Here is a 17,980-nt window from a genome sequence, read left to right as displayed (position 1 = left end):
AGAAGGAGCGAGGAAAGGAAGAAGACTTGATGAAGGGAGGGAAGAAGGCAGGACAAAGGGAAGAAGGTCAATAAAACAAGATGAAGAGCCGAGTCTCAGACTGCAGTGAGAACAGACTCTTACGGGTTAAGAGTCTGGCTTCTGTTTGGCTTGCCATTTTGGTAAAGCTCCTCTGTGAGGCTCTCTGTTCACCTAGCTAAGCTGACTTAGTACTTGAATTCAGTTCACTGTGATCTCATCTTCTCTTTGGGGGCTATTAACACTTATGTCAGCCATACATTTATCAGTGTTTGGATGCCGACAGCGGAAGCCAATGGCCATGGCCTAGATCCAAAGGAGATAATATCTTTTTAAGTGATTTCCCTCAGATGTTAGCTTACTCATATGGAAACGGTGTACGGTGTTTGTGAAGCTTTCCCTACCAGAGTCACAGGAATAAATATGAGTTTTCTCTCTCTGAGTTTGCCTCTCACATCACTGCCCCCCCCCACCCGCCTTTTCTTTTTCTTATTTGAGGAAGGTTCTTTTATTTTGGACACTGGGTCTCATGTAGATCAGGCTGACCTTGTTGTCTTAAAAAAGAATTTTAAAAAGTTATTCTCTCATCAAAACACACCTACCACAGCCTCCTCTCCCTCCACTCCTCCCTCTATGCTCCCCTACCCATCCCACACTGCACGGCCTCAACTTCCTCGACACTCGTCTTTTGTTTCCCTTCAGAAAAGAGCACCTCTCCCACAGCTATCACTTGGACATGGCATAAGGAGATGCAATAAGCCAAGGTATAAACCTTCAAGCCAAGCCTGGATGAGGCAGCCCAGGAGGATGCAAAAAGTCCCCCAAGCAAGCAAGAGAGGCAGAGACGCCCACTCTTCACTGTTAGGAGTCCAACAAAAACCCCAAGCTAAGCAACCACAGCCTATATGCAGAGGGCCTACTGCAGACCCATGCAGGCTCCATGATCGCCTTTCCAGTCTCTGTGAGCCCATTTGTGCCCTGCTTAGTTGATTCTGTGGGCTGTGTTCTCCTGGTGTCCTTGACCCCTCTGACTCCTCCCATCCTTACTCCCCTTCTTCTGAGGGGTTCCTTGAGCGCCACCTAATGTTTGACTGTGGGTCTCTGTACCTGTTCCCATCAGCTGCTGGAGGAAGCTTGTCTGATGACAATCTGGCTAGGTATTGATCCTAGACTATCATTAGGAATCATCTCATTGACTTTTTAAAATTATTTATTTATTTGTTTGGTCAATAGTACATTCCTCCCGTTTTACTCGGTGTCTGTTGGTGCCTCGTTGTTTGTATTCACGACTTGACTTTGTCAATATATTCTATTTACCATTCTTTTTTTATGATACCCATTTCACTTTTTTCTTTTTTATTTTAATTAGAAAGATTATTTTACATGTTAATCCCAGATCCGTATCCCTCCCCTCCTCCCCTGCCCCCCAACTAATACGATACCTATCCCATACCCTTTCTGCTCCTCAGGGAGGGTGAGGACTTCCCTAGGGAGTCTTCAAAGTTGGTCCTATCCATGGGATAGGGCCTAGGCCAACGCCCTTGTGTCTAGGCTCAGGGAGTATCCCTCCATGTGGGATGGGCTCCCAGAGTCCATTCCTATGCTAGGGATAAGTACTCCATTGTGTAAATGTACCACATTTTATCTATCCATTCTTCAGTTGAGGGGCATCTAGGTTGTTTCCAAGTTCTGGCTATTACAAATTATGCTCCAATGAACATAATTGAACAGATGTCCTTGTTGTATGAATGTGCTTCTTTTGGGTATATGCCTAAGAGTGTAATTGCTGGATCTTGTGGTAGACTGATTCCCATTTTCCTGAGGAATCACCATACTTATTTCCAAAGTGGCTGTACGAGTTGGTACTCCCACCAGCAGTGGAGAAGTGTTTCCCTTTCTCCACATCCTCTCCAGCATAAACTGTCATTGGTATTTTTGATTTTAGCCATTCTGACAGGTGTAAGATTGTATCTCAGAGCTGTTTTGATTTTCATTTCCCTGATGGCTAAGGATGTTGAACACTTTCTTATGTGTCTTTCAGCCATTTTAGATTCCTCTATTGAGAATTGTCTAATTAGTTCTGTCCCCCACCTTTTAATTGGATTAGCTGATGTTTTGGAGACTAGCTTCTTGAGTTCTTTGTATATTTTGGAGTTCAGCCCTCTATTGGATGTGGGGTTGGTGAATATCTTTTCTCAATCCGTGGGCTGTCATTTTGTCTTGTTGACTGTGACCTTTTCCTTACAGAAGCTTCTCAGTTTCAGGAGGTCCCATTTATTAATTGTTGATCTCAGTGTCTGTGCTACTGGTGTTATGTTCAGGAACTGGTCTCCTGTACCAATTCGTTCAAGGGTATTTTCTACTTATTCTTCTAATAAGTTCAGTGCAACTGGGTTTATGTTGAGGTCTTTCATCCATTTGGACTTAAGTGCATGGTGATAGACATGGATCTATCTGCAGTCTTCTACATGCCAGCATCCAGTTATGCCAGCACCATTTGTTGAAGATGCTTTGTATAGCTTTAGCTTCTTTATCAAAAATCAGGTGTTCTTAGGTGTGTGGGTTAATATCAGGGTTTTCAACTCGATTCCATTGGTCTACCTGTCTATTTCTGTGCCAATACCAAGTTGTTTTCAGGACTATAGCTCTATAATAGAGCTTGAAATCAGGGATGCCGATGCCTCTGGAAGTTCCTTTATTGTACAGGTTTGTTTTGGCTATCCTAGGTCTTTTGTATTTCCATATAAAGTTGAGAATTGTTCTTTCAAGATCTGTGAAGAATTGTGCTGGGATTTTGATGGGGATTGCATTGAACCTATAGATTGCTTTTGGCAAGATTGCCATTTTTTACTATGTTGATCCTACCTATACAAGAACATGGGAGATCCTTCCATTTTCTGGTATCTTCTTTAATTTCTTTCTTTAAAGATTCAAATTTTTTATCATACAGGTCTTTCGCTTTTTGGTTAGCATTACCCCAAGGTATTTTATGTTGTTTGTGGCAATTGTAAAGGGCGATGTTTTCTGACTTCTTTCTCCACAAATGTATCATGTGTATATAGTAGGGCTGCAGATTTTTTTTTTTGAGTTAATCTTGTATCCTGCCACTTTGTTTATCAGCTGTAGGAGTTCCCTGGTAGAGTTTTTCAGTTCACTTATGTAGACTATCATATCATTTGCAAACAATGAAAGTTTGACTTCTTCCTTTCCAATTTGTATCCCCTTTATCTCCTTTTGTTCTTTTATTGCTCTAGCTAGAACTTCAAGGACAATATTGAAGAGATATCGAAAGAGTGCAGAACACCAAATAGAGTGGACCACAAAAGAAAGTCCCCTTGTCACATAATAAATCAAACGCCAAACATACAGAATAAAGAAAGAATATTAAGAGCAGCAAAGGAAAGAGGTCAAGTATCATATAAAGGCAAACCTATCAGAATTACACCGGACTTCTCCATGGAAACTCTGAAAGCCAGAAGGTCCTAGATTGATATTCTACCACTTCTATGAGAACACATATGCCATCCCTGACTACTATACCTAGTAAAGCTTTCAATCACTATAAATGGAGAAAACAAGATATTCCATAACAAAACCAGATTTAAACAATATGTAACCACTAATCCAGCCCTACAGAAAGTACTGGAAAGAAAACTCCAACCTAAGGAAATTAACTACACTCACAAAAACATGGGTAATAGATAATCCCACTTTACCAAAACCCAAAAGAAAAAGCAGGATAAATCCACATACAATACCACTACCAGGGCCAGATGGCTTCAGTGCAGAATTCTAACATAAATTTAAGGAAGAGCTAATACCAATACTCCTCAAATTGTTCAATACAATAGAAGTAGAAGGTTCATTGTCAAACTCTTTTTATGAGGCTACAATTACCTTGGTACCCACACCACACAAAGTCATAATTTAGAAAGTGAACTACATACCTATATCCCTCATGAACATAGATGCAAAAATACTCAATAAAATACTGGCAAACTGAATCCAAGAACACATCAGAAAAATTATCCACCATGATCAAGTAGGCTTTATTCCCGGGATGCAGGGTTGGCTCAACATTAGATAATCTATCAATATAATCCACCATATATAAACCTACTGAAGAAGAAAAACCACATGATCATCTCACTAGATGCTGAAAAATCCTTTGACAAAATCCAACAACCCTTCATAATAAAAGTCCTGGAGAGATCAGGAATAACAGGAACATACATGAACATAATAAAATCAATATACAGTAAGCCAACAGCCAACATCAAACTAAATGGAGAGAAACTCAAAGCTATTCTTCTATTCGCCATTCTTCATGTGAGTGGAAGTGAAGTCCCATTAAAACTAGAGCATAAATATGACTGGTTTACTTTAGGGAAAATCCGTCAGCCAAAGGAGGGGGGCGAGTTATTTGCTGGAAAAATTTGCAAACAAGCTTTTAGTTACTCAAAGGCTTGCACACAATGTGGGATTTGAAGGTGAGGGCCTCTCTGGATGCAGAGAAGGCTGAATGTAATAAACACATCAGACACTCACTGCCATCAAGCTGATTTGAGTATATTAGGGAAATAGCTTAGGCGGGAGCTATGAAAACAGGCTTTGTACTTTGTTCAGTGGAACATTTCAGAGATGCCCATTACAAACACTGGAACTAACAGCAATGCCCCAAATCCAGGGTTCTGTTACAGGCACACACACACACACACACACACACACACACACACACACAGAGAGAGAGAGAGAGAGAGAGAGAGAGAGAGAGAGAGAGAGAGAGAGGAGAGGTTGATTTTATTCTTCATTCATAAAGAAATCTTAGTTTGCAAACAGGAAGTACACCAGACTCCTCAGAAATGGGATAATTTCATCTATATCGAGGATGGGTATAAACAAGGCCCTTGCCATAGGGAAGGAAAGAATAGGCTGCAAAGAAACAAACTACACTTAGCTTATCTGTCTTTAAAAAAGAAGCAAAAAGTATGAATGAAAATTAGCTCTTTTTCCTTAAAATATAGTTTCTTTTTTTTCCTGGGGATTATTTATTTTCTTTCATTTATTAACTTCACCATGAATTTAAGTAGGTTCTTGGTGTGTTCCTTGCCTATTTGGCTTCTATTTAAATGGGTGTGGGATGAATTCCAGTCTCTAAGTGTGGAAGGATGTCATTATAGTGAGGCCTCCCTAGCTAAGGACAACCCTGATCTTAAAGGCTACCTTCTGCAAAGAAGAAAGGGATCATGGGAATGTGTAGGAGAGGAGGTGAGGGTAAGAATCAGGTATGGAGGAGTGAGTGAGGGTAACCATATGTGCAGGACATAGGCAGAGGAGAAGGTGGTACAGGATAGCTGCTTGTTTACTGTCTGGCACACCAGGAACAGGTCCTTTTAAAGAATTGGTTCCTGGTGAATAGTAAAAGCTGCAGTAGAGTTCCATCAGTGGAGACTGAAGACATAGGAGCAATGAAGGAAGGTCAAACATTCATGGGGATATTCCTCTGAGATATGCCTTGTGTAGCCTACTCACAAAGCACGCAGACTGAGGAACTATGGCTCAGAGATGTTGAAATTATACTAACATCTAGAGAGTGAGTATCTGTACTTGGTCTGTTGAGTGAACAAAGTCTAAACTTTGAACACAACAGGATGCAAGAGATGCTTTGAGATAGAGGGCTGTCTGAAGATCCAGGGAAAGCACAACAGAGGAGCAAGCAGAGCTTCTAGATTTCATCTTGATGGTGCTCACAGCCTGCCTGCAACATTCCCGAATATGGGCAAGCACCACTAATATTTTGAGGGCAGATATTACAAAATTATGTCACATTTTCTAGTTATTATAGTAGACACAATACTAGTAACAGGAGGTAGAAACTGGCCAGGCAGTGTGAGCCAGGGACCTTGGCAGATCCTTATCTCTGGCTAGAAACTGGACATGTCCTTCATTCCTGCCCTTGTCTGGAGTCTGAGAATGCCAGAAAGGGGCTCTGGACCCTGCTCTTCTGGCTTCCTCTTATCTCTATTCTGTCTTCACATCATGTGGGTGAACACAACTGCCTGGAATCCAGGCAGGAAGATGGGCCTGAAACTAGAGGAGGGCCTATCACCTCCTTGTTGGAACAGCTGGACTGACCAGCTCACTCCAGTCCTTGTTTCCCAGCCTAGTTAATGTTATAAGTTCTGTAAAATCACCTAGACTAGTAGGTCAATGGTCTCCTTCTCCATGCAATACTCATGCTATAAAGGAGCTCAGCCATTTTATTCTAGTAAGCTCTTGCCTCTGAATGGGTCATAAAACTCACTTCCAACTCATTCTTCTGCTGGGTGTGAACATCAGTCTTCAACTTAGTAAGAGAGAACTTGGAAGCCACGTTTCAGAAGTTTCTGTGACTTTGAGCTCTTGGTACCCCAACTCCTTAAAGCCTACCCTATGGTAGAGTAAAAGAAATCCAGCTCTCCCTTCATCTTTATTAGTAGTGTTTGCTTTCACAAGCATGTGTACCAATGTGTATAAACAAGTAGTTGTAGCAGCGTTGGAATCTTTGTGAAAAGTTAGGCATATTAGGAAGTCTGGGAAAGAGATTCTTGTGGCAGAGTTTTAAACATGCTTAGGTACAGCTGTTGGTAGGAGGTAAATGGTAGGAACACATTTCAATTGCTGCACTCAACTCAACCACTCCAGGGTGAAGAATCCAGCTGGAAATACTCCGAAAAGTGTGGATCCTGCTCTGCTTCTAAAGGCAATGGATTTTGGAAGTTTGTAAGTCTGACCTAGTAAATTAGCCAAAGAATTTCGTTAAGTATTCAGAAAAACATGCTGCCTCCAGTTAGCTTTGAAATGACAAAAGAAATTTCTCACTTGCCCTATCTGTGGAGCCCAGAGTGGATCAGAACCAAGGTGATGTGTTTTTAGGGATGGTTCTCCATCCTGACGTACCTGTCTGTGTGAATCAGAGTTTGAGTTTAGCCAATATTGATTGTGATGATTGAGAATCATTTCCACAGGACAAAATTGAAGTGCATTAAAGTGCAGTCATTTTTTCTAATTGTGTCCTGGCTTCTAGAGAAGGGGACTCTTTGGAGCTGACTTGAAAGCTCTGGTGTTAAATCTTTTAGGAGGTGAAAGCTAATGGCTTTGGACAGCAGAAATAAACGAGAACCCCAGGAACCCTGCTGGTTCGGCAGAAGGGAGCCCAGTGGCAAGCATGCTGAGGATATCTAAAAATAACTTCATGAAAATGTAAGCAGAGTTCCATAGTCTGTCCTCCCTGAGCTCGTCTGCTTCCAGACGCAATGCTGTTCTACACGTGTGCTCATGTTGTCTGTCTCTTGTCTACTTTATTTGATCTCTCTTTTACTTCTCTGTCTCTGTCTCTCTGTCTGTCTCTGTCTCTCTGTCTGTCTCTGTCTCTGTCTCTCTGTCTGTCTCTGTCTCTCTCTGTCTGTCTCTGTCTCTCTCTCTCTCTCTCTCTCTCTCTCTCTCTCTCTCTCTCCCTCCTACCTGTCTCTTCTCATCCTAAATCTGTAATGTGTTGTTTATTGTACTTCTTTTTCTGGGGCTGGTCAAATTTTCATCTGACATATGACTGATAACCTCTTTTTAAATTTAGAGTATTTTGGTTTAGAAAACAAAACGAAAGAATGAGCTTGCCCACATCTTTAGTTTACTAGAGCAGCCCTGCATCCATGCTTGGTGACCAAGTTTAAGAAAGAAAGTGCTTTGGCAACAGCACCAGCCTTCAAACCTTTTGTATACCTCTTGCTCTTTAGTGCAAGTTCAAGAATGTGTAAGCAAAAGGTTCTTAAACGAATGGATAATACTCCCTTGAAACTTGGAACCTGAACTGAGAATATTGGTTGCAATACTGAGTTTTCAGAGTTCCGAGATCTCCCTAGAAACCGGAGTCCAATTATTTAAAGTAGTTACTGTTTAAAAACACATCTGAAAGTCAGATACTGCTTAAAAATGTTCTTGAGGAAACAAAACTTCCATTCTTCTCAAATCTTTGGTTTGTCTGTACAAAATTCTACCTAGCTCATTCACGTACTGTAAAGACCTGGCTTTGGATGTAACACCAATTTTATAAAATGATTGGGCCAGAGAGGTTTCCACAGGTTTCTGGCAATCAGTTGCAAAAATCAGACTAATAATGATTTACAGTAATCGCCTGTCACATGTTTATGTCACAGTCACTTGCACAATCCATCAATTGCCCCACTAATGCCAAATTCATAATCTACCGAGATTCATTTCTCAGGAAACACCCACCTGGTGCCAATGTTCTAAGAATGAAGGGTTGGCTCTCAGCTTATGCTGCTCCTAAAGAGAAGGACTCATAGCCATGGTGGCTGACATCTCAGTGGAAGGCAAAGGGCACTGTTCTGAGAAAGTTCATTAAACTGACAAAACAGGAAGGAGTGGTGTATCAAGGATGAATTCCTCCCTTCAGCTCCATGGACACTAAATGCATCCTTCCTTGCTAGGGGATGCTATTTCATGCACCACAACTTCCTTAACTCCTCTCCAGTAGACTCCAGTAGTTTTTCCTCCACCACGGTGGTAACTCTAAGTATCTCCAAACCTTGATGAATATTTACCAAGAGGCAAAACTTCCCTGATTAAGATGAACTATGTAAGATTCTATGATATGAGTATGGCTATGTTCCTTAGGGTTCTTTGGGATTAAATGAGAGCGGGTTGTGTCCAGAAGAGTGTTCTGGCCAAGAATTCTAGGCATATTTCATATTTGAGACAGTGAAGAGTAGTTGAAGGTGCAACAAGGATGGAACAGCGAGTCAAGGGTGGGAAAAAAGTACATAGCAGAGAGGATGGTGGGATCAGATCCTGTGGGACCCTGGGCACCAGGGGGAGAGATTGGTTTTGAGTTTGAGTAGGACAGAAAGATGTTAGAGAATTTTCAGAAAAGGTGTGAAAGGATTTCACTTGGCTATTTTTTAGGAAGCCCCATCAGGAGGCATTTGGTGCTGTTGCAGGTGGAGCGGTTGGGTGGTAGTCTAGACTCTGAAGGCAGTGGTGGAGGAGCAAGACTGGTTGTAACACACGCTTAAGTGAATACATATCTACTGCATATTCTCAGCCCAATATTTGTCTAGTATTCTCACATCAGGGAACTTCTTCAGGACTCTGCCTTTAAAGGCTCTTGTGTCTTTTCTATCTTTTTCCTAATCCTTCCTTATACTAAGGTTTTAGGCAGTCTTACAAGTGCCTAAAAATCATACAATGAAAATTCAGGAGCATGATAATATTGTAGCATAGTTGGAGGGCTACAAAGAGCACAAGACTGAAGAAACAATCTAGTAAGTTATTTGCAACATCTAGGAGATGTATTTGGAAGATAAATATGTTCATGTCTTTCAATATTTCATTTATTTTTTATCTCATAGCTACTTCAGTCACTATAAATTCAGTCTCATTATTTAAAGTTTTAGATTTATTTATCATATTTATGAATATTTTGCTTGAGTATATGTATTTAAGAGGTGGTAAGACAAAAAAAAAAAAGGCCAGGCATTGGTGGTGCTCGCCTTTAATCCCAGCACTTGGGAGGCAGAGGCAAGCGGATCTCTGTGAGTTTGAGGCCAGCCTGGTCTACAGAGCCAGTGCCAGGATAGGCTCCAAAGCTACACAGAGAAACCCTGTCTCCAAAAACCAAAAAAAAAAAAAAGAGAGGTGATAAGAGGGCATTGGCTTATCAGAGTTATGAGTGGTTTTGAGCTACCATGTGGGTGCTGGGAATCAAACCCAGGTCCCCTTTGAGAGAATCAAACACTCCTAACTACTGAACCATCTCTCCAGCTGCAGGTTTAGATATTTTTAATCATAACCTAACTAGCAATAAAAGGACTGTAATTCTAATTACAGTCACATTCTGTTGAAAGATGAAGTCATATGAAAAGGTACTTCTGACTTGTAGAAAAAAACCAAACTCTATATTACAGTCTGTAAATGCATGTGATAGTGGTCTTGGGTCTGCCTGTTTTTCCCCAACTCTGGAAACCACCCCAGACAGCTGATCTTCTGGGATTTCATTCTTTTTATCTACATAACAGACATCGAAAGGGACTAATAAACGAAGGCCTTTTTGTTGCATTCCTTTATCTACTAAATAAAAGCCCATCCTGTGAGTTACATTAGGTGTAGGGCCTCACACTGAAACTAGCATCCTTGTATGTAGATTCTGTGGATCTGCACATTGCCCCATAATTAATCATTCATGTGTATGGGAATTATTCATTTTTTTATTTAAAACAATCTTATTTTACATAGCAATCCCAGTTCCCTCTCTCCCATCCTCCCATGCCCCCCACCAATCCCCCATTCCACTCCCCAGGGAGGGTGAGGCCTTCCATGAGGGATCATCAAAGTCTGTCACATCATTTGGGGGAGGACCTAGGTCCTCCCCTGTATATCTAGCTGAGGCAGTATCACTCCATGGGCAATGGGGTCCCAGTGTCCATTTGTGCATTAGGGATAAATACTGGGTCTATTTTCAGTAGTTGATGGATGCAGAAGCAGACATCCACAGTTAAGCATTGAGTCGAACTCCTGGAATCCAGTTGTAGGGAGGAAGGAGTGATGAGCAAAGGGGTCAAGACCATGCTGGAGAAACCCACAGAAACAGCTGACCTGACCTAGTGGGAGCACATGGACCTTAGTCATAAAACTGGGGAACCAGTATTGGATTGAAACAAGCCTCCTGAATGTGGGTGTTACTTAGGAAAATATTCACTTTAACTGCACAGATAAAGCAGGGAAATATTCAGAAAGACCCAAGAAGATCTAAGGATTATGAATAACCTTGTGTTACAAGCATCTGTAGTGTCATTTCTGGCCAATTCTTTTGTTCACTGTAATAGAACAACAGCCCTTCAGACCATTTTTTATGTTTTTGACCTCGTCTGACCCAGATAGTTGCGGGTCACACAGGAGATTGGAAGGTTGATTACTGAAGGTCTTTAAAATGCCTAACATCGATGTATTAATTTTCCAAGTCAAATTCTTTCTTCTCGTTCCTGAAACAGTCATCTCTTGTGTTCCCTGTAGCTCATGAGTCCATTGTTGTAGCCTGCATGGTGTTCTGTAGTTTCCTCACTATTTCATTGGAACATTGCTACTACTGTCAACCTACCCAGGGAGCCCACACATCAGATACTGTAAGTACATCCTTAGTGCCAAATAGCCTGCTGTTCATATTACAGTCTCTCTCTCAGACTCACAGATGGGAGCCCCTGTCTTTAAATATGCTGGCCACAGGTAATGATGACCTCAGGAGTGCTCAGTAGCATATGTCACATGGGCTACAGTTACCATATTGCCATGGCCATTCTCAACACTGGGATCTTGCTACTACCTTATAAGGTCATAGAGATAAAGCACATTAGAAAGTTCCTGCAGTGTTTGCTACAGGGCCTCAGCCAACAAAATGCTCAAGAAATTTCAGCTATATTAGAATGGGTAAGTTATATGCCACCTGTAAAATCAATGAGTTTTTTATTATAATTTCTTTAAAAGAAATTACTAAGGACAAAAATGTAAGAATCTTAATATTTTGTTCATTTAGTAGAATATCAGTATTGAGTTTTCTTTTGATGACTTATTGATACCCTATAGATCAGATTGTCCATTTATAGAATAACAGAATTGAGTTCTTTCTAATGACTTATGGATGACCAATAGCTCAGAGCATTCCTCAACCTCTTCAAAGAAGTTTCTCTTTGCAGTAGATGCAATTAACACAAGAGACACTCAGATGGTCAAAGTGTGGAGAATAAAAGACTGTGTAGTACTCAGCTTCAAATGGAGCATCCCTACGACACACCTTCCCCCAAAAGGACTCTTCAGAGAAGAGGTGCCAGAAAGATTGTAAGAGCCAAAGGTGGTTGATAACATCAAGGAAATAGTTTTTCCAGATACAACAGATCATGTACACACATGTGCACTCACAAGGTGACAAGGTGCACAGGACCTTCACAGGCTCCAGCCTGACTAAATCCCAGCATGAAGTGTGGTCAGGAATCCTTTTGTCTAGCTGGGGATCCATTAGCATTTGATAGCTGCTGCAAAGAAGGAATACTCTTTTTTTTTTTTTTTTTTTTTTTTTGATGGTAATTCTGACCACACACCAGGGCAAACCTTAGTTCTAAGACAAAGCTGGGCAACACAAACAGGACTCAATGGGGAGTTGGGAGAGGGAACCTCAGAATGCTGTAGAAGAAATGGGAAAGGGCCTAGAGGGTGGTTATGGGAAAAGTTGGGGGGGATTCAAAATGCATTGTATGAAATCTCCAAAGAATTATTAAAGCATTGGAAGAAATTTTAAGTATCACAATTCTAAAATGTTGCTTGATATCAGATGGAAAGCCAGTGTTTGTAATGCTCACTGAACATCAATAGGTACAGTTGAAAAAGAATTAATGTAAACTGCAGAGTTAATTCATAAACTATCAAATATGTAGAGCCCCTAACAAATTTCTCTTAAGAACCTAGGCTTACTTAAAAATCCTTAAGGTTATAACTGTAGAAAGTTTATGTGTAACTATATTCCAGCTATGATGCTTGTGATCACATTTCAATACTGAGAAGACTTTGAGAGCTGGTACACTGACCAGAAGTTACATGCCAGAGATCCACTGTTTTAGCTAAGAAAAAAAATCCTGTCTGTACTCAAGTAGATGATGAATGAAATAAGTGACAGAGACCTGGTTTTGTGCTACAAGTGTTATGAGATATTAAAAAAAAAACAAAGGGATAATGCTTTCCAACTACAAGTCATATTATATATAGTACATGCTTTGACCTAAACAGCATTTAGATTTACAGTTTAATTTCATACAGGAAAATGCTTCACAAAATAGGATAGTATTCCTCAATGAGAAATTATTACAGTATAGGTCCAAATAGCTCAGTGCAAGTATCTTCCTGCATAGCAGAGTTGGTGTGAACTGTAGACTGAGATATAGCAATGCTTTAAATAGCTGACCCCATTCTGAAGTTTTTCAAAGCCAAGGAGACATTTTAATCAAGACCTGTCTCACTTTTCTAAGACTTTGGTCAAACGACTGTATCACATGCTGCCATTTCCAGAAAGTGAAGGTATGCAAAACCTCTTTATTCTTCTTTATCTGGAAAATCCATTTCAAGATTTTAAAAGTCTCAGCTATTCCTACTGAGGCTTATTATTTGGCTTTACTAGTAGACACTACTACATAAGCTCAGGATTATTCCACTGCATAGGCCACAGGGGGATGTATCTCAGCCATTGACTTAGCTTCTTGCAATGTCTACTCTCAAAACTATGTACGATTCTCACCATTTAATCAGTGGGCCACTACTAAAATGTGAGTGGTGTTTACTAGCTCCTGATTGTAACAAGAAGCACCAGCAATGTCTGTGCCACATCTGAATGTACACTGCAGTGCTATCATGAAAAGACCATATAGTTCTCAGTCAAACCTTAAAATACTACACATTGGTGAGAACCTCCTATTTTAAACACACTCACTTGTGTGGGTACCAGTACTTCCAATGTAAATCTTAATAGAGGTTGAGATCTAGGCACTAAATGTTGACTATGGTATGATATATTACAAAGTTTAAGAAGAAAACTCTCTCTCTCTCTCTCTCTCTCTCTCTCTCTCTCTCTCTCTCTCCTTTTAGGGGACTGTTGACATCTTAGAGATTCAGAAACACTGAGGCCATACTCCCATCTTTCTCTCTTCAAGTTTTGATGACATTTTAAGTGCCCTCAGATATACCTTTGATTGGAACAGCCATTAGAAATGCTGACTTCCCAGATGCTGAGGAGTAACTTGTGCCTGGGCTTGACAGTACGGTTAGAGATCATTCTAGTAAATTGTAGAATTGTGCTGGAACTAAAAACTAAGAGATACTATATTTGACAGTTAACCACTAAAGATGTTAGCCCTCTGTTACAATTAACAGTTTTTCACTGGACAAGGCAAAGGAAAATGGAGTGAAAACAGTGTATTCTGAGGATAGGCCCCTTCAGAATTAGACTCCCAAGTCACTGTGGGTCTTTCTTTACAGGGTGATTAATCAGATGGAGCAAGGTTATCTTTCCTCTTACTCTATGTAGTCCACGCATGCTGATTAGTAGAACCATAAGGTAAGGGCTAGAGAGCAAACATATTGAAAAGGTGATGAAATATTAACAGATTACAATTAACTGGGTATAATAATATATACGTCAAAGTTTTATTCTCTCCCCATGTGAATAAATGCCTCATTATATCCCCCACAGGACCTGCACTAGAATTATATTGCACACCAAGAAATATATATTGATTTGAACATTCCTGTGCACTGACTGAATAATGCATGGACCCATAGTTTGATTAAATAGAATTCATAGCTTGATTATAGATTGATGTGTTTTGTGGTAAAATGATTCCTTAAGCCATGTCTATAGTTCATGTTAATAAGCACATTTTATCTGGCTATTCAGACTGATTTACTTGTTTGATTCTCTAGAACTCTAGATTGTTGGTCAGTGAGAAAAATAATTTAGAAACCATAAAAGTTCATTTTCTGTATGTTTCAGTGATACAACTCTTTTTGGCTTTGCATCTGTCTTGAATGACCTATTTTATTCTTACAGTTCTTTCTTTTATTTTGTAGCCATGGAAAACTAAAAAAATGCAACACATTTGTATCACCCCAATTTTCACTGTAAGGAGATGTGTGATATTTATACGATATGGCAGTACTGTTTTATAGATAGTTCTCAACTATGAGTAGAATTAGTATTGTTGTACCTAACATATTTCCAATGATGAAATGTAGTCACAGTGAACACCTTGGACTTCTGAACCTGCCTATAGCTCTTGCTTGTTACACTGACTTTGTCAACTTGCTAACAAAGTTGTTCATGGAGAGACATCAGAGCCAGGGACTGACCCAATGAGTTGCATAGTGGCTCCAAGAGTGCTTGGCCTTATGCTACAACTGGATTGTGTATTCACAGTCACAAATGAACTGCTGTTACCAGAGCTGTTCCTGCTAGTTCCAGGTCCTATCACTCTGGACAGTTTGATATTAGTAAAAGGTCACACTTACTGCAGTGTCCACCTATACACAAACAAAAAGTGACCCACACTATCAGAATCACATAAATCCATTTTTCTTGAGATCCTTTATAGGGTCTCTAGAGACAGAAGATACTAGGTCAGAATGTTTTAGGGAGCTGCTTCTGAAGTTGCAAGACTTCATGCTCAGCATTCCTTAATGCACTGAGGTGCTGTGTGAACATAACCTCCATATAACACATTGGCAGCTCCTTGTACATCTTTATCAGTGACATGAACGACACCGATTCTGTTTCTTCTCCCCAGATAGAGAGCAGCTGTGTACCCTGGACTGGCTTAAACCTCATGATCCTCCTACCTCAGCCTCCTCAGTGCTGGAATTTCAGGCTTGCACTAAGACTGTTTTAAATCAGATTCTCCGTTGTGGCTTAGCTTCTGCGGGGTGCTTGTAAGCTGTATATGTCCTCTAGTTAAAAACTTGCAACTTGCTTGATTCAATATGCATTTTTAAACTTGTGACCTGAAAAAGCCAATGTTAATAGGATTTAAATGGCTTGTAATACAGTGTCGAGTAAGGAGAACTACTAAACCATGGAAGATTAAATTTCAGAGAGAGAGAGCGAGTGGCAGATTAAAACTATATGACGAATATGCACACATACACCTGTTTTTAACACAGAAAGCTTTCTGTAAAAAAAAAAATACAAAAGCCACCAGTGGTGTACATCACAGAAACTCACAAAGTGCACTTTATACACAAACAAGTAGCATAAATTAAAAATAGGACAATAGCAAAACATTTTAAATATAGAAGAATTTGCACATATTTTTGTTAAATAAGAATAAATAATTTCATTACAGGAATTCACATAGCAGTTGCAAAAACAATAAATTACTTATTTTCAGTGCTGCAACTTTTTTTTGTTCATTTGGGATCCATCCTTCAATTCTTAGTTCAAAACTGTTCCACAGGAAGGCAATGGATGTTGACTCTGTTAAACACATTATAGCAGTGTTTTATGCTTCCAAGCAACAAGGAGGGTCAATGTGACATTTTCTGTTCTAAAAGGACAAGGTTTCTTTCATTTTGGGCTTTCCTGCACTCAATGAAACTTATTCTAGAGTGATTTTTATGCAAGTGAGGTCAGGAATATTGTAACCTGAGCATTGTCCTTAGTCATCATCCTAAATCCAAGGTCTTTAAAAATTTCAAGGTACACAATAGAAAGATGGAAGACAGCACACAATCAAACTGCACTGAGTATAGGTTTCCCCTCATCATCCATTTCTCTTCCGCTCCCCAACACTCCCCTTTTCTGAATCTTAGTTTGCTGTGTCTCTTTCCTTAGGAGTTTTATATACATTTTCCCTGTCAACGTAGATTCCCATTTTAAAATGGAAAGAGAATTCCTTCAGACATAGAATAGTGGTTTGTTTGTTCTGTCCTTTCTGGGACTATTCCAAGTGAGACTTCATTATTGTAGGGAAAAGCAATCCACTGAAAAACCCTAATAAAGACTATGAGGACCATATGGGAAAGTAGAGTTAGGTGACAATTATGCTTACTCCTCATTTATTTTCTTTTGACATAACCACAAAAGATAAAAGTATGAATTTGGTCACATTTGAACTACTTGATTCATATTGTTTTCAAAGCTCGAAACAGTTACAATAAACTTTCTATCCATTCTCTTTGTACCTTTAAATTATCAGTGTGATCTTTATTCTTTTGTTTTCTGACCAGTTTGACTAGATCATTTTCTGCTCTATATTTGGAGACCCCCAGTCAATATTGGCCACCAGTTTGGAATAGATTGAATTTTTTTGTGTAAAGAGACCAGGGTATGAGATCCTAAAGGATGATGATTGGTTTGGAAGAGCATCGATCTGTTTCACAAAATATTTTTGTAAATCAAAGACATTAAGATTTCTTTTTTTTTTCTTTCTGGTCTACTGAAATAAAGGTGATATAGAGTCATCAATTACATAATTCTTTATATTAAAATATCCTATAATAAAAATAAACTCTCATACATTTAGTGGAATTCCAACCAGGATTTCTGAAAATCCTTATATGCAAATCTTTAACAGTAGGCACATTTGGTATGATCAGTATAAAATTTACATAAAACAATTTGCTTTGCTGTATTTCACAAAGAAAAAAGAAATCCCAGTGGAATAAAACACATCATAATATTTGAGTTTTCGGAAGGGGTTGTGTGGTGTATAATATAAAGTGTATCTTCTGTTTATGATTTTTAGCTATTTTCAGTGAGCAGTCTTACTCCAAAGGTAAGAGACTTCCTGGAAACCTTTACATTTCATTATTTATACACTCACTGGTACTGTCAGACAATTCACAACTGGGAAAATTATCTAATACAGTAGGCATATGCTTATGTTTTTTAAATTGTGAGATGATTGCCCAAGATGTGGAAACAGTTATTAATGCTAATGAGTTTCACTTCTTGAATTAATTGAATTAATACCGATTGTTTCTTCTAGATGAGACTAAACATGAAGTAATTTTAATATTACTGTTAGACCTAGTCAATATAAAAGATAAGTCTTTTCCCACCATCAAGAAAAACAAACAAGCTAACACAAAACACATTTTAAAGGCTGGCTGAGAAGAGGTATGCTGTTCTCGAAGGTGCTCGATGTAACAGATAACATGATGCTGTGTATTGTGTATGTTTACTACACATTGTAAATATTAGGTGGGAGCCACAGAAAGTAAGCAGTTGTGAAACTATAAGTTGAAAACACAGTGGCATACTTTTTCTTTTAAATTCCAATACAAGCGAACTAATTAAGACCCTAGGATACTGATCACATATACACAGGCTAACACAGCTTCTACACCACAATGATACAATAATTTGGCTGGCTGC

This window comes from Cricetulus griseus, chromosome 4 (assembly GCF_003668045.3).
Source record: "Cricetulus griseus strain 17A/GY chromosome 4, alternate assembly CriGri-PICRH-1.0, whole genome shotgun sequence".
NCBI classification, from domain to species: Eukaryota; Metazoa; Chordata; class Mammalia; order Rodentia; family Cricetidae; genus Cricetulus; species Cricetulus griseus.
The sequence above is the reverse complement of the archived record's forward strand: the minus strand, read 5'-3'. Positions refer to the sequence as shown.